The 9,300-nt window shown below is 55.1% G+C and overlaps 1 protein-coding gene across 2 annotated transcripts in view; it reads left to right on the forward strand.

The window, feature by feature from the left end:
• The first annotated feature begins 7,663 nt into the window (after positions 1-7,663).
• FAM163A (family with sequence similarity 163 member A) overlaps positions 7,664-9,300 on the forward strand; it is a 17,105-nt gene continuing 15,468 nt past the window's right edge. The window contains exon 1 of one of the 2 annotated variants that reach the window (XM_017737454.1): positions 7,664-7,993. The gene's annotated coding sequence lies outside the window, so the exon portion shown is untranslated. The other variant, XM_017737452.1, reaches the window with a different exon arrangement.

The following is a 9,300-nucleotide window of genomic DNA, read 5'->3' on the forward strand; positions in this document are numbered from 1 at the left end:
TGCCAGTTTGGGGATGGAGGGAGCGTATTCTGGGCACATCACTCTTTGCACCCTGGGTACCTGTTGAAGGTGGGCTACAGGGCCCTGCTGCAGTCCCATGTACCTTTCCTCGTGCTTCACTGATCAGGATTTCTTTTTTCTTTGAGGTTTTGCCGTTCACATGTTGTGTGCAAGTGCTTGGTTAGTTTTCCATGCACTTTCAATCAAGATAAAAAGTGAAGAACTGAACCTTTACCCTGAGTCTGGACCCCCCACTAGCACCTGAGGGATGGAAAACCCGCCTGGAGCTGCTCCCCTGCTCCAGGTTGATCTGAGCTACTCTTCCCGGCCTGTGATGGCATCTCCCTTCCCAGAGCAGCTCAGCTCACATTCCTCATGCCCAGCAGGTCTCTGTTTGTACATTTGCTGCCTAAGGCAGTGGAAAAAAGAGAAAGATGCCTCAGGGACTGGAAAGTGATGCTGTGTTCATGGCCTTGCTCTGGGGCATTGCTGTGTGCCAGTGCTGGGTGGTGGGGAAGGAGAGGTGGCTGTGCCAGGCATTGGGATAAACCTTCTCGTCAATTTTGGGGGAACCCAGACCCACAGATGTGTCTGATGGAAGGAGGAGGGTGCTCTGCTCTGCAACAGCCCTGTCCCTGCAGGTGGCATGTCCCTCCCAGAGGGGTCCGGAGTCATCCCCCCCCTCCTTGTGGAGCATCTCCATGGGGCACTGGGGAGCCCGGTGTGGATGCCCCTCATCCCAGGCTGTGCATGTAAAGGGGTCCTGCTCCTTCAAAGGAGCTTTGCGTGGAGCTTCTTTCCCTTCCCTTGCCCTGGTTTCCCCCTGCCCCACAGCTGTGGGGCAGCCCTGCTGCCAGCAGAGGCAATCAACTTGGAGTCCCTGGGGGAGAGGACCAAAATGTTTAGAGGAAATTAAAAATTGAAAGGTTCTGTAGCTCTGCAGCTCTCCCTAAAAGCCGGGGTTAAGCAGAACACCAGCAATGTGTTGTGCTGCAGGGATTTGCTAATGGACTGGGGGTGGTGGGGGGTCTGGGCTCAGCCCTGGCAGGTGGATGGAGCTGGGGCAGGTGCCTCTTCCCTGCTGGGGTGGGGGGAAGCAGGTGCTGGAAACGTGATGTCCCTGTGGCTGGGGCCACACACGTAAGAGCAGAGCCACACCTGGACTGCCTCGAGAGGGATCCTGGTGCCCCTGGCACGTGGGTGGGTCTGGGAAGGGTGAGGAGCAGTGCTCTGGGCAGGGATTTTGTTCTGGGGGGTGTCTTTATGGAAGGGTTTCTCCCAGCTGCCTGGCCCCGGCGGTAATCAGGTGCTTTGGGTTTTAAACGGGATGTCAGGAAGGATTTGGCTGGCGAGGAGGATGGAAAGTGACAGCTCAGCTCGCTCTGGATGAGCAGCGTGCTGCAGAGGTGGCCAAACACCTCCCTCCCTCCCTCCTGGCACTGTGGCCAGGCAGGAGCGGAGCTCGGGGTTTCCAGGCTGCAAGCTGGGGACACGGGTGGTCACTGGGGAGACACGGGTGGTCACTGGGGACACGGGTGGGCCTGGGCTGGCCCTGCAGTGGTCACTGTGGCTGCGCCATCTCAGCAAGGGGGACATTTTCCAGATCAGTGCATCAGCCCATCGCTCCCCACCCCTCTACACTTTTGAGTCAAGCCATGCTTTGCAACATGGGGTTCAGTTGAGCAAATCATTTGGGCTTGAAAACCAAAACTGAGTGCTTCTGACCCTAAAAACATTTGTCTTTTTTATTTTTAGATGGGCTTTTTTTGAGATGGAAATTGAATCTTTTCCTTGTTTGGGGAGGATAAGAGTGCACTCAACCCTGCATCAGATTGTTTCCCTTGACCCATGAGTAAATGCTTTTCTTTCCTCTGACCTGGAAGGCTTTCTTTTTCTTTCCATTTGGCAAGAAAAAGGGAAAAGCCAAATCTTGGTACGGGTCACTGCAAAACAAGGTCTGGAGCTGGAGCTCTTCAGCCTGAGCGCTGTGCCAAGACCCATCAGCTCTTCCCACCAGTCCCTGGAGTGGCTCCCTTTTTCTTGCAGTAAAAAGCCCTGGTTTTGCCTTGCATTTTGCTGGGAGAAAATGACTGCCAGGCAGGAGAGCAGCCTCTGGCCGCTGGGTTTCAGATGAGCAGGGATCAGGATGGTGCTTGTGCCTTGCTGGCTTTTTGGGGGACATCCCTGGGATGGTTCGTGCCAGCTGGCCACCACTGCATCTTTGCTAAGGCCCGTTTGGGTGACTTTGGGGGAAATGCCAATGTACTCCTGCTGGCAGGAAGGAATGTGAAGGAAACGTGGGGCAGCAAGGCTGCTGGAGCATCCCTCAGGCGGGAAGTGGGTCAGTGCTGCCTTTCAGCTGAACCAGGGCTGTGCTCTGGGGCTTGGTGCTGGCTGCAAGGATCTGTGCACGCCCCGTCCCACAGAAACGGGGGCTGTGGGTGTCCTCCTGAGCACCCCTTGCATCCCAGTGAGTTCTCCCGTCTTCTCTCCATCTTGGACCTAGCTGCTCAGGCGTTGTTTCCAGCATCAGTGGCACCACTCCAAGCACAGCGTTCGAAGGCGAGGGAGAAAGGAGGGAGCTCCTTGTGGATGCTGTGGAATGCCTTCACCTCGCAGGCAGCAAGAAGAAGGGGGGCAGATGGCGTGGGCTGTTCTGCATCCAAAGTTTAGGACCAGTTGGAATTGGGACTGCTGCTGGTGAAACCCTTCCCTGGCGCAGGAGCTTAAGATTGGCTTCTTCCTTCTGACAGTGAGCTGGCAGGGCAAGTGAGGAGGGCTCTCGATGGACGAGGCTCCCCCGGCCCCTGCTGCGCTCACCCTGCGTGTGAGCGGGCTCCTCATCCCCTCCCTGCTGCCAGGAGGTTTCTCTTCTGATTCAGCTCTTCCAGGGCAGAAGCTGATTGCAGAGGGGTTGCGATCTCACTTGTGCTTTTAATCCCACTGCTGTCAAGCTCCATTAGGAGGTTTGGCATCATCTCACTACCTCCGGGGCCGTTCCTTTGAGGACACCAGCATACTTTGGTGATGGTGCTAGTAAAGTCTGTGACTGGTAATGTTCTGAAGCTTGAATCCTTAGTATCAGTGTACTGATAAAGCTGAAAACCCAAGCTTAGTCAAGTGAAGAAGTGGAAACCTGAGGTGTCAAATGAATTTTAAAATACATGTATAATTTTGCGAAGCAATTATTCCTAGAGAACTAGAGGACTTTCTAATACTCCTGAGATGTGGAGAAAGATCTTTTAAAATGCGTGTCAACCTGTTCTAGGATGCAAGTTTGGAGGAGGCTGCATTGCTTATTCTGGTAGGTGGCAGATGCACACCTGCTCCGTCTCGATACAGCTGCTTCTGGGAAGCTAACGGGCCCGAAAGCGGGGCTCAGCGTCCTGCCCGGCCGCACGAAGTGGGCTGCACGGCTCGGCAGTGCGAGGGTAAGCTGCTGTCGCTCATCCCTGTCCTGCCCACCGATGCCCCCTGAGTAGCTCCCTGATTTCCAGGCCCATACGCTGCAGGGAGGCTGCCCTAGGACCAGCCCGGCTCATCCTTGCTCTTCTGGGCATGTTCACAGCAGTTTTGAAGCTCTGTCTGCCCGTGGGCTTGCAGTTACCTGAAAAGGACATATGACAAGAGCATGAGGATGGGCAGGGAAGGTGGGAATACAGAGAGCCAGAGCCCTACAGGCTCCTGGGGGCTGGCTGGGTGGTCACTGGGGTTATGTCTCAATCTTCCCTGATCTCCCTCTCACCTGTGCTGAAGGAGAGTAGAGCCAGGCTTCTCTGCCAACAACCAGGAGCAGCCAGTGCCAGGGTTTGGGCAGGCACTGCTGTCTTGGTTGTGGCCAGAATGTGACTTTGAAAGGTTCCTGTGCAGCCAGGAAGGTTGGAGAGGGCTCTGCTCCCTAAAGAAAGAGGGGAGAAAACCTTCCAGTGGAGGTCATAGCCCAGCCCTGTGCTGGGGCTTAGGGGTGCTGCTTTGGGTTGGGGTAGCACCACTGCACCCCTTGCTCCTCGCTGATGGCTCCTGAAGCTTGTCAGCAGATGAGCCTGACTTCTTCGCTGTGGGTTTTTCCCCACGGAGCTTGTGTTACCATGAGCCTGGAGAGGTGGTCGGTATATGTGTGCAAAGGTCATGCTTGGCTGGAAGGAGTTAATTTGCTGCTCTGTCTGTCCTCCCCACTCCCCTGAGCATCACCCAAGCTCCCCTCTGGGGCTGGGATGGGCTTTTCCCTGTGCCTGCTGTTGGCTCTGCTTGGAGCCACATGAACCACAAATCCCACTGGGCATGTTTTCCCTACCAGTGCCCACAGTGATCGCTGGGCCTCTGCCAAGACAAGCAGGGCTGTGGCTTGGCAGGCACAGAGACCCCTCGGCGATCGATGCACCAAGGAAATCCCTGGCTCTGGTGAGAGCCGACTGGCAGCACCCCTAACCAGAGGCTCTTCCAGGAGCACTGGAGCAGGGTAAAACTTCCTTGCTGGAGAGCCCCAGGTTGCTCACAAGGTGGGGCATTTCTTTCCTGGAGCCAGGAAAAGCGGCTCAGATCCATCAAGTATTTAGGCTTCACGTTTGTGGGTGGGCAAAAGGAAAGGTGTCTCATGCCAGAGCTGTATCCACTGGTGATGGAAAGGGTGCCAGCACTTTCCCTGTGGGATCCCTGTGTTGGCTGGGAAAAACCCTGCCTCCTCACATGTGCTGGGCAAGGAGGGTGAAAATCAACAGGTTTTTTAATTTCTCCAAGTTTTCCACGGGCACCACCATTCTCGTAGCTGTCCCAGTGCATACAGCTGGTGGTGGTGTCCCTTTCCCCTTTTTTATCCCAAACTTGCCCGGACCCCACACGAGGGAGCCTGTTTCCTTTGTGTGGCTCCCTCTGTGTCTCCTGGGGAGGAAGAACCTGGAGGGATGTGTTTACTCAGCTCAGGGCAAACATCCCAGGTTCTGACTGAACAGTCCAAAATGGAATATGGGATATTTTCCCCACATCTGAACTATCTCAAGGTAGAGTGCATCCACAGCTCCTGGCAGGGTCTAGGAGCACAGGGATAAAGCACCCCATGGGCTACCCAGATTTGCCCTCCACAGCTTTAAATCCCGTGCCTTGATCCCCCTGGACTCTTGAGCTTCTTCCCATGCCCCTGGGATGGGGAGACTGAGCCAGCTGAAGGAGGGAAGCAGCTCTTGCTCCCAGGCTGATGCTCCGGGAGTGTGAGGGGTTAATACTACCCTGCTGCCTAATCATAGCCCAAAGCTGTAAACCCCCACCCCGGGGGAACATCACTGCAGCTCTGGATGTAAAATACTCAAGCCTGAGCTTTAATGATATTTATCTTTGGGAAGGAGAAAGCATAACTCTTGGCTAACGACATTACCCAAGGCTCATCCTGTCTCTCCTCCGGCGCAGACGGATGGGCAGCCCTGTGTGTCCCTGCGTGTCCCTGCGCAGCGTGGACAGCCCTGGTCCTTGACACTCGGGCTGGAGTTCCTAGATAGTCATAGTGATGGAGAAAGATTCTCTTTTGGGGAATGCACCCTCCCTTGAGCAGCTCCTGAGGGAAAACAGCCATCTGCCCGATTCAGTGGGTGCACAGGTGCCACTGGGATGGGGGGGTCTCTGCAGCCCCCTAAACACATCAGATCAGGGAGGGAGTGCAGCTGCACGGAGACCTTCCTGTGACACTGGTGCACGGGTATGTGTGATCTCTGGGTCGCAGGATGGGCGTATCCCTCAGATAATGGAGATGTTGGGGCTGCTGAGCAGCTCCTGTGCAGGCAAAAAACGAAGCCACCGAGGTGTACAATGACTAACAAATGCACATCTGGCATGGGAAATGTGCTGTGCAGGGCAGGGCTGTGCATTAGCTCCCCTGAGCTCTCCCCAGGGAGCAGGCAGACTTGGGAGGCTGTGGCCATATGCTCCGGGATCGGGATGAGAGGCAGGGAGGGGTGAGGGTATCACAGGATCGTGCTGAGACACTGTAACCTGTGCATACCCTCATCCCCCAACCAGAAATACGGAAACATGCTCCACCTGACTCCCAAGGACCTTTCCACGTCTTAATCCCCCATTTTCAGCCCAGCAGCCCTGGTGTTGAGTGCACAAGGCAACTAGAGATCTTGAAACCTGTGAGGAGCAGGCTGGACGCTGGTGAGGATGGAATTTGGCACTGTCAGGCTTTTTCTGATTGATACAGCAGCCTTGGGCTCCGCTGAAATGAAAATAAAAGCAAGATCTAGCACAGAACGGAATAAATTCTCCTGCCAGCAACTGCAGGTTCAGCTCCTGAGCATCCTCTGGCATCAGCGTTTTGGGCTGCTGGAAATGCTGGCCTGAACAGGAAGGAAATGATTGATGTGCTGGAGTGTGCAGGGGGTGAGGTGTACCCAGGCAAGGGCACCCGGGAGCGCCAGGCCCCGGCACGCTCCGCAGCAGGGCTGGAGCTCCGTGCGCACACCCGGGCATCTCGTGGGCTTTGCATGCTCAGATGTCGTGGAGGAAGCACCTAAACAAGGACTCGCTGAGTTATTTATCTGAATGTCCATCCTCATGAATAAGGGTGTGAAGCATCGTTGTGGGAAGAGAAGTCCGGGGGCTCAGATTTTTTTACAGCAGAGAAAAACCAGAAGGAACTAAAAGTATTTTATGGTTTTGTTTTAAAGCTAGTCAGTGAAATCCTTTTCAGCACGGGAAAGATGGAATTTTGTACAACCCACAAGAACTTCCCGTGCTGATACGGGATTAGCTGCAACACTTACAAGCCTTGAAGTCAATTGTTCGTGTGGGTACTGCAGCATCTGAGGGCTGCAGAGGGGGAGACTCTGGCAGGCTCATGATCCCTCTATTGCCAGGGTACCTGTGTGCCTGTGCCTGGGCATGCTGAGCTGTTTGTGGTGCCCTGGCAGCAGCTGATCCCGAGATGCCAACAAGACAGGATGCTTTGCAGGTGCTTTGTGCTGCTCTTGCCCCAAAACAAACTGAAATAAGAACTTGACAAGTATTTTGTATCAAACTGCTGCTTGATTTGCCAGTAGTGCTAACCTCAAACACTCTGAACATGCCAGCTGAGCCTCCCAAACCATGTGCTTTATTTAAAACCACATTGACTGAAAGCAAAAACTTCGGCTTTAATTTTCTTCCGTGTTGTGGAGCATCTGGTGCTCCTGTTTCTGAGCGTTTCCCAGCCACCACCAAGCAGGAATCCCACCTTCTCTGTTCTGTTTGGTCACCCATGCATTGCTTTAAAAAATAATGAAACAACAATAGGAAAGACAGCTTGAGGGGGAAAAAATGAGACCAGCATTGGAATCAGGCGAGCTGATAACCTGCTCGCTGGAGCGATGCTGTTTCACATTCGCTTTGTTGTGATCTCCTGCAGCGCCTGCCTGCTCTGGGCCGGAGCCACGGGGGTGATGGAGGAGCATCGTCTGGATCTGGGCAATCTCAGCTCTGTGTAAGCGGAGTGACTCCTTAATCCCAAAGAAACTCTTTTCCATGTCCATCCATGGAAACAGCGAAATGTCAGTTCTGAATTAGCTGTAATAATGCCTCCCATGGCCCTGGCAGCTCTTGCTGAGGGGAGAAGTGGCTCTCCCTGCATCCTGGGCTGTCATCACCTCCTCGCATCCTGCCCAGAGCAGCCCAGGAAATGACTTTGTCACTTTTCCTGGCCTCCTCCTCCATGCTCGCCTGGATGTCTCTAATTCCCATCCCTCCAGCAGCTCTGAAGCCCAGCTAAGGGGAAAATGCATCTCTACCACCCTCCACAGAAATACTCCGCGTGCTCGCTTTTCTCGCTCTGTGCTTCTCTGTACTTGCCAGCCCTCTGATGTGCTGGAGTGGATGATGTGGATTCTCCTTTCAGCAGGGGAGCAGGGAGGCTGTCCCTGGCCGGGCTGTGTGCAGGTGTCTGTGTGTGCCACGCAGCCCTTCCTTCATCCCGCAGCAGCTCTTCCTTCATCCCTCAGCCAGCAGGCGCTTGGATCCTGCAGTACAGAGGGTAAGTGCTGTGACAGGATCCACTTAGCTCGCCTTTGCATTTCATAATTCATCCTGCCCTTTTGCTAAAGGCGCAGAGCCGTTTGCATCCAGACGTGCATTTATTTCCTCCCGGCTCAGCTCTGCTGCTGGATCCCGGGGAGAAATCGGCGGCTCGGGCTCCTGGCTCCGGCAGCGAGCAGCTGCAAGGGCTGGGCTGGAAGAACGGGGAGAGCAATCCCTGCCCAACGGGGATGCCCTGACGGACGGTGAGCTGACGGAGGAGAAGGTGAGCGGTGTTTTCTGCCCAGCTTTATAGCTTGCTCTGCAGGGAGGAAAAGTATCAGTGGTGTCTTGTGCTTAGGAACTGAAGCACAGGAGAGTTTTACTGCCTCGCCGTAGGAGAGGTTCTGCATTCATCCTACCAAGCTGCACTGCCTTGCCATGGCTTTCGTGCCCTGTTGAGACCAAAATCAGAGAGAAACAGGCAAACACGAGTTCTCCTGGCACAGTAATCCTCACACTCGCAGCGGTCAGCTCGTGGTGCAAGGCATGAGATTCAATTATCATTATCGTAGCAGTGAGCAGCACTCCACTTCCAAAGGTGATGCCAACTGCAAGCTGTACCTTCTCCAGCTTAAACTCCTGGTTTGGAGCTTCAAAGCTTCCCAGCAGCTGGAAACTCTCACTGGGGGCAATATCTTTTATGTGTATGCGGCTTCCCAGTGCCAGCATGGACTTGGGGCACACAGCAATGGGCTGAGCTTGCAGCAAAGCCGGCAGCGCCTCCGGCCTCACGCTGGGAAGCCAGTGTCTGCTAAGAGAGATGTGTTTTACAGGGAGTCATGGGAAGGGGGGGTCATTCTGCCTGCAAAATGGTGGATAGGCTTGGCATCCCCACCCCTGGCCCTGGCTCATCCCTGTGGCTGTGGTGTGGGATGGGTTTTTCTCCTGGCTGGGGTAGAGGCAGAGGAGTGTGAGTAGCTGAGACATGGTGAATGGATCCAGCCAGAGCCTCTGGACACCCAGCATGGGGCCGAGGCAGTGGTGACATCAGGAGACGCTGTTAGGGATGGAGGTGCTCGGGGGACTGGAGGAGTGGCTTTGGGGTGCCCGGGGTGCTGCAGGACCTGGGCATGGGGATGTTGCAGGTCTGACAGTGCCTGAGGTGCTGCAGGGCTTGGCTTTGGGGGTGGCCTGAAGGTACCCAAGAGTTCGGGGTTGCTGCCAGTGTGTGCTCCCCAGGAGAGGATTAGGCTTGGTGTGTGTTCAGTGGGCGTCCCCCCTTTTTCCCCTGCCGTGGGGAGGGGGGCGGTGCTGGGGGCGGCA

This window comes from Corvus brachyrhynchos, unplaced genomic scaffold (assembly GCF_000691975.1).
Source record: "Corvus brachyrhynchos isolate BGI_N302 unplaced genomic scaffold, ASM69197v1 scaffold466, whole genome shotgun sequence".
NCBI lineage: Eukaryota > Metazoa > Chordata > Aves > Passeriformes > Corvidae > Corvus > Corvus brachyrhynchos.